Below are 7896 nucleotides of genomic sequence, written 5' to 3'. Positions count from 1 at the left end.
CAAGATTTTTAAATTAGTTGGTGTGGTGGGTTGAATGTTGGCCTCCAAAAAGACATGTGTATGTACAAATCCTGGGAGCCTGTGAACATGACCTTAGTTGGGAAAAAGGCTTTTGTAGATGTAGTTAAAGGTCTTGAGATGACAGCATCATGGACTAAGAGGATTAGCTCTAAATCGATGGCAAGTGTCCTTATAAGAGACAGAAGATAATGTGACAATGGAGGCAGAGATCAGAGGGGCGTGACCATGGCGGTGAGGGGGGGGGTCAACATGCCCCTGAAGCTGGAAGAGGGAGGAGCCATTGGAGGGAGCACGAGCCTGCCGACATCTTGATTTTGGACTTCCAGCCTCCAGACCCGGGAGGGAATAAATTCCTGTTGCCCTAGGCCTCTGGGCTCTGGTCTTTTGTCACATCAGTCCTAGGAAACGAACAGAGCTGGTAAGCTTAACCACCAACTCCGATGGTGACAGAAGCCACCAACGACCTCTGAGTGGCACTGAGTCATTGGCTGGACTCAGTTCTAAGGGCCAGGGTGAATTGGATCTGCCGAACCCAGAGACAGAACTCACATCAGAGAAAGTCAAATTAGCCAAGACTGGGTGTTCGCGTTCCTTTTGATCTGGTTCTCATTTGTTTTTCCTATTTTGTTATTTATCCAATACTAGTTAGTGGCCTTCGGGAAAACTTTCTCTCTGCTGAAAAAGGTCCCTGTTGAGAGAAATGGCCTCGTTATGGGCCCATCTCAGGGGGACGTTCTCTTCCCAGACAGTTCCCTTGCCCTCCTGGCTTCCTGCTGGCGTGACACGGCCCGCCCAGCCACCAGGAGGATGGTGTACTTCAGTTTCTTGGACAGCTGGCTCGGCGTTGGTGGCTGAGGGCAGGCTACTCACCTCTCTGCTGAGCGACTCCTCCTGGAGATAGCAGAATGCAACACCATCTGGCTTCTGAAACGTTCGGAACCAGATGGTTCAGACCATCTGGCTTCTGCCCCACGTTCCCTTCCAGCTGGCCTTGCCCAGCCATCCTGCACACTCTCAGCCCAAGTCAGAACATGGGGGGCCAGCTTCCCTTCTCTGCCTTCCTCACTCACAGCTGCCTTTTCCGACTGATGGTTTTTTTGACCAAATGAAAATACAAGCACGCTATGAAGAAGAGCTGAAGAAAGGGAGAATATTTGGGGGCCTGGGTGGCTCAGTTGGTTGGGTGACTGACTTCAGCTAGGGTCATGATCCCATAGCTCCTGGGTTCAAGCCCCATGTGGGGCTCTGTGCTGACAGCTCAGAGCCTGGAGCCTGCTTCGGACTCTGGTCTCCCTCTCTCTCTGCCCCTCCCCCTGCTTACATGCTCTCTCTCTTTCCCTCTCAAAAATAAATAAAATTAAAAAAGAAAGTGAGGATGTTGATTTAGTCTCGAAAGGAGAAGACAGGAAGCTGGTGAATGCATCTCAGAGGTGGGAAAGAGGCTTCACTGGGCCTGGCCCGAGAGGCTCCTGACTCACAGGGGGCAGGTTCAAGAGACAGGTTTTACCTTTATTTGTAAACACGGACACGACTACCAGAGCGAGGGGCTGTGTCTGGAGGGCTTTCCCCACCTTCGGCCTGTTTCTGTAATAACCACCCAGCCCATGCCTCTGTGGATGGAGCAGGTCATGATGCCTCCCGGGGCTCTGACCACCTGGTGCCAGATGATTGGATGAGGGTTGTCACCTGACCCACACCAACCAGCCCATTGGCTGGACAGCAACCAATCAGGCGCTCTCCCTTGGGAATCTGAACTAAGAAAACAGGAGTGTGGAATAGAAGCTGAGCAGCCCCGCCCTGGAGCACTTTGAGAAAAGGCAGAGTCTCTTGCTACAGAGGTTGTCACTTACCTCATCGTGTGGCTCTACTTATTCGCTGTATTGTTCCTCAGGTTCCTCAGGTGAGGTGGGTCCTTGAAGGAGGTGCTGCCTGCGTCTCTCATGTAGCCCCTCCACCCTCATCTCCACCTGCCCAAGGCGGCTTCTTGGGCACACCCGTGTTCTGCATCTGAGAACTTCTGTCTGGCAGTGGAGCAGGCTTAGCCTGTGCACCAGGCAAGCCCGAAATGCCGGAGAGTTCATGTCCCCCGAAGCAGCCCCAAGTGTGATGAACAAAGCCCCTGGGTAAATGCTAAGCTTGCCTAGCCCTCAGTTGGGAACTTCGTTTTCTAGGTTTTCCCTGAAAGGTTAAGATTCAGTTACCCATGGTGGCAACTTGCTTGATAGTGACTTCTTTCTTTCTTTTTTAAAAAGTTTACTTATTTATTTAAAGAGAGAGCGTTCCAAGCAGACTCTGCACTGTCAGCACACACCCTGACACGGGGCTCATGAGACAGTGGCCTGCGTGGAAACCAAGAGTCAGGTGCTCAACCGACTGAGCCGCCCAGGCATCCTGCCACTTCTTTCTTTCTTTCTTGACTTCTTTCTTCCCTGTCTCACTTCTTTCTTTTCTACCTTCCCCCGCCTGCTGCCTGCGTTTGTGGGATACCCCCCAATCCTTTCGGCAGGGTCTGCTCCAGGAACGACCCAAATAAAGACAGAACTGGATCTACTAGGTCATGTTGGTTTGAGGCTAGAGGCTGGGTCAGGTCAGACATTAGCATGAAGCCAGTCCAACAGAAAGATAGGTCCAAGAGAAGCTGACTGTGAGGGTCCCCGGGGCCTCTGAGAGACAGGGAGTAGGAGTCACAAGGCACCTGCAAAAGAGAGGGAAGAGTCCCTCCACCACAGCCCCCTCCCCCCATGCGATTAGGGTCCTGTTCCTCATAGCCAAAGCCTCAGCAACACCGGCACCAAAGCTAAGTTTATGTGACCTACAATGTGCTGCCACTGTGCTAACTGTGACAGCAATAGAGTTGCCAGATTAAGCCGTAAAATCCAGGAGGTCTGGTTCAATTTGGGACGCATTATTACTAAAACTTTGTTCGGGCAACCCTGTACACTAGAAGGCAAGTATTCTTATCATCATGTTTAGGTGAGGAACCAGAGCAGTGAAGTGACTTACTGAGGGTCACACAGCCGCTAAAGTAGGGGGGTGCTGGGCTGTGTGACCTGGGGAGTTGAACTGTATAACTTGCCTTCTTAGTAGAGCCTGGACTGGCTTCCTATCATCCAACTGTGAAGTACAGTATATCTCAAAAGAGCCAGTTCCCTCTCGCTTATTTTTCATGGCCAAGTGTTTGGGGAGCACATGGATCGGCATTTGATTCGTGCCTGGGAAATCTTTAAGACAATAGACGTGGACTTGGGAACCGCCTTGGCGGAGGAGCAAAGGCAGGGGCTGCTGCATGGGGAACACCGCTTGTCTGAGCAGGGATGTGTGGGTTTTCCCTTGGACCCCTTGTGGGTCACTGATGAATGATCAGCTGTCCTGGTTTGCTGGGGGCAGTTCCAATTGACACCCATTGTCCTGTTGTCTTACCCTGTTCAGCATGTCATCTGTAAACAAAGTGCGTTATATGGATTGTTCCCTTCTGACAGACGTGGGTTTGGTAGAACTCCGCTTGGCACATCTACCCTCTACCACGGTCCCAGCCGGTAGTGTGGGACACCTGTGGTTTGGCCCAGAAGTTTCCTAGTGACATCTCTCTTTTCCTCTTGCGCCACCTAACGGATACCTTTCTTTCAAGGACAGTAGGCAGCGCCCTAGAGAGAGATTAAGTGAAAAGCGACGACATGAGTGACTGGGGGAAGGCTAACCACTGCCAGTCCAGCCTGGTGCTGGGAGAAGGTATTTGATGCGGCTGCCTGGTGTGCCAGCCAGGTGTGCCCACGGCCTGTGCCAGCGGTCTCTGCCAAATGATGGTGTCAGCTGGGAGGACAGGAAGCTACTGATGAGGTGTATGGAGCGTAGGAAAACACGAGTGTGGAATAGAAGCTGAGCAGCCCCGCCCTGGAGCACTTTGAGAAAAGGCAGAGTCTCTTGCTACAGAGGTTGTCACTTACCTCATCGTGTGGCTCTACTTATTCGCTGTATTGTTTGGTAATGTTTTGTACGTTAATACAATAAACCCATCCAGCCATAACGAGCTCCAAAATCTGGACGCGTATCTAATGGAAACTTTAGCACGTTTCTGTTTCTCAGGAAGACTGATGACGAGCATACACCCAGCACAGAATGTGGCTTACCAAGCACACCTCGGGCACTGCAGTGAGCGCCCGCATGGAGACCAGAAGGCACACATCGGCCGAAGAGCCATCGGCGTCCACTCCAAAAGGTAGGGATTTTTATTTTCCAGAGATGATGCCCAAAGAGGAGGAGTTGCATGTGCAGCTACAGAAAAAGTACATTCACACACCACTCTGTGAACTACGGCCTCTTGTCCGCATCAAATGATTGTCCTTTAAAATTAGTCTTGCTCGCTTTTTGGGTAACGTCTTTGAATAGACATTTCTTCAGAGAAGATCTACAAATGGCCCCCAGGCATGTGAAATGTATTTAATGGCACTGATCATTAGGGAAATGCAAATCAAAACCACCATGAAGTATCCCTTTATACCCACCAGGATGGCTACTATTAAAACACAGACAATATTTGACATTGGAATTGGAGAGATTGGAGCCCTTGTGCACTGTTGATGGGAATATAAGATCATGCAGCCTCTATGGAAAACATTATAGCAAGTCCTCAAGAAAGTTAAACATAGAATTACCATATGATCCAGCGATTGCATTTCTAGCTATCAACCCAAAAGAGTTGAAATCAAGGACTTGAACAGATATTTGGACAGTGTTCTTCACAATACCCAAAGGTTGCAACAACCCAGTGCTCATCAATGGATGGATGGATAAGCAAAGTGTGATAAATACACGCGATAGAATTATTCAGCTTAAAAAGGAGTGAAATTCTAATTAAATGGTACAGCATGGATAAACCTTGTGGACAGACATCATGCTAAGTGAAATGAACCAGACACAGAAAGACAATATTGCCTGGTTCTATTTATACACAGTGCTTTGAATGGTTAAATTCCCAGAGAAAGAAAGCAGAGTGGTGGTTACCCGAGATTGGAGGGAGAGACGTGAGACAGTTGGGGATGACGAACAAGTTCCGGAGAGCTGCAAACAATGTGAATGTGCCGAACTGTCCCCTCAAACATGGTCACATGGTAATTTTTATGTTATGCACATTTTACCACGATAAAAAATTAATTTTGTTCATTTTTGACTATGTTTTCTTGTGCGTGTACAAAGGGAAGCGGCAACTGCTAATGTGTGGGCTCCACTGGCAGAAGAATGACTTTGCAGACAGTTACGTGATGCCGATTGGGTATCGGTGTCGTCTGATGTTCTAAGTGGATCCGGTGGAGATTTGATTTCTTTCAGCCAATTCATAGAATCCTGCCAAAAGTAAAACATCCAAAATTAGTGTAAACACTCCTGTAAATTTAGTTGAAATATCTGGCATTGAAGATGAAATGATTCTTGTGGTCTCAACACAAATATATTTCGGTGAAACACAGCTTCATAATCAAAATGATGTTTTCACTAAACTTTCAAATAGCAGTGACCTTGGAATCGGTTGTTATGCACATGTACTTTCCAATTTATTTAGACCAGCTGTGATATTCTTCCAGCTGAAATAGAAACCATGGCTGTTAAAAATTACAAATATTTGCATGCAGACTCAAGGAAGTGTATAAAGCTGATGTAGTATTAAAAAATAGCCTGGCATAGGGGGCACCTGGGTGGCTCAGTGGGTTGAGTGTCTGGCCCTTGGTTTTGGCTCAGATCATGATCCCAGGGTTATGGGATTGAGCTCCATGTCAGGCTATGTGATGAGCGTGGGCTCTGCTTAAGATTATCCGTCTTTCTCCCTTTCTCTCTCTCCTGCTCACACACACTCTCTCTAAACAAACAAACAAGCAAACAAACAGACAGGAAAGAAAGAAAGAAAACTCTGGCACAATAGTTCATACTTTCTTTGTGGTGAATCAACATCAGATGTGAAAATGCTTAAGTTCTGCAGAACTACTGTGTACATCAGCCCAACTCATATGATGATACCAAGTTGTTTTCCCCCTCTTTTTAAGAGAGTCCTCTATATTTTTGGCAAAAATAAGGTGGAAATGTTAATCAAAATACTCAATGCATGGGACACTACAATGAACTTCAGTTTTAAGATTTTTCTAAGCAAATTTCAGTGATTGAAAACCAAGCTTGCGAATGGGAAGCCATGGAGACTGAGCCCTGAAGAAGGAAGGAAGGAGCCAGAAAAACCCAAGGATGGGAGCACCCATAGCGTAACCTCCACCTGTGCCGGGGGGGAAGCTCAGCTTGCGGCCCCATCCTTTGGATGGAGTTTCTCTTTTTATTTTTTATTTCTTTTAAAGTGTATTTATTTGGGGTGGGGAGGGGCAGAGAGACAGGAAGAGATAATTCCAAGAAGACCCCATGCTGTAGGTGCAGAGCCCAATGCAGGGCTGGATCCCACCAACTGTGAGATCATGAACGGAACCGTGAGATCATGACCTGAGCTGAAATCAAGAGCCAGACGCTTGGGGTGCATGGGTGGCTCAGTCAGTTAAGCGTCTGGCTTCGGCTCAGGTCATGATCTCATGGTTTGCAGGTTCGAGCCCTGTGTGGAGCTCTGTGCTGACAGCCTGGAGCCTGCTTCGGATTTTGTATCTCCCTCTCTCTCGGACCCTCCCCTGCTCACACTGTCTCTTTCTGTCTCTCAAAAATAAATAAAAAAATTAAAAAATTAAAAAAAATAGTCAGACACTTAACCAACTGAGCCACCCAGGTGCCCCAGCTTCTCTTTTTAATTGTATAAATATATGTTTGCACCACACGGAATAGAAGGACCTACAATCTAAGCTTGGCGAAACATTCAAAAGAGTCATAAATAGAGATCTTTTATTTCAGGCTTTTTAAAATCTTATGTAAGTATTCACCAGAGTAATCTGGAAGGAGGCAAAAAGACAGTGCCTGTGAAAATATTTGGGCTGATATAGTATACATTTGATACGAAATACATTAGAAGTGAGGCAATCTTCATTTAGTATAATTTCCTTTGGGGCTCACCAGGCAACTCAGCACCTGCAAAAATATTTTCTCGAGTAAAAATATCATGGTCTATCGAGGAGTCTTTTGAAGGTATCAAAGTTTCAAATTTATTAACAAGCCAATGCAACTGTGAAGACAATTTCAGACTATGTTATGAAAATCTAAAAATAATGAGCCCAAATTGAAAAAATAAAACAAAACATATTCTTAAGAAGAAAATTTGTGATACACTATTAGATATAGCTACAAAATGGATTCAAGTACTTGATTGTGTATCCAAAAGTCTTATTCTTCTAATTGTTTTTAAATACTCAAATAATTAGTATGAGTACTTTTAAACTTTTGCTCGCAGGCACCTGTGGTTCAGTCTGTTAAGCGTCTGACTCTTAATTTAGTTTCAGGTCATGATCTCACAGTTTGTGAGTTCAAACCCCACACTGGGCTCCACACTGACAGCACAGAGCCTGCTTGGGATTCTCTTTTTCTCTCCCTCTCTCTCTGCCTCTCCTCCACTTGTGCTCTCTCTTTCTCTCTCTCTCGCTCTCAAAATAAATAAATAACCTTTATTTTTATTATTATTTTTAATTTTTTCAATGTTTATTTTTGAGAGAGATAGAGAAACAAAGTGTGAGCAGGGGAGAGGCAGAGAGAGAGGGAGACACAGAATCTGAAGCAGGCTCCAGGCTCTGAGCTGTTAGCACAGAGCCTGGCGTGGGGCTCGAACCCAGGAACCGTAAAATCACGACCTGAGCCGAAGTCCGACACTTAACAGTCTGAGCCACCCAGGTGCCCCAAATAAATAAGCTTTAAAAAAATAAATAAAAATTTGCTCAGACATATGCAATTGCAGATGTTAGTTTTATTTTG

The sequence above is a fragment of the Suricata suricatta genome, chromosome 9 (genome assembly GCF_006229205.1).
Source record: "Suricata suricatta isolate VVHF042 chromosome 9, meerkat_22Aug2017_6uvM2_HiC, whole genome shotgun sequence".
NCBI classification, from domain to species: Eukaryota; Metazoa; Chordata; class Mammalia; order Carnivora; family Herpestidae; genus Suricata; species Suricata suricatta.
Note: the sequence above shows the minus strand (reverse complement) of the source record.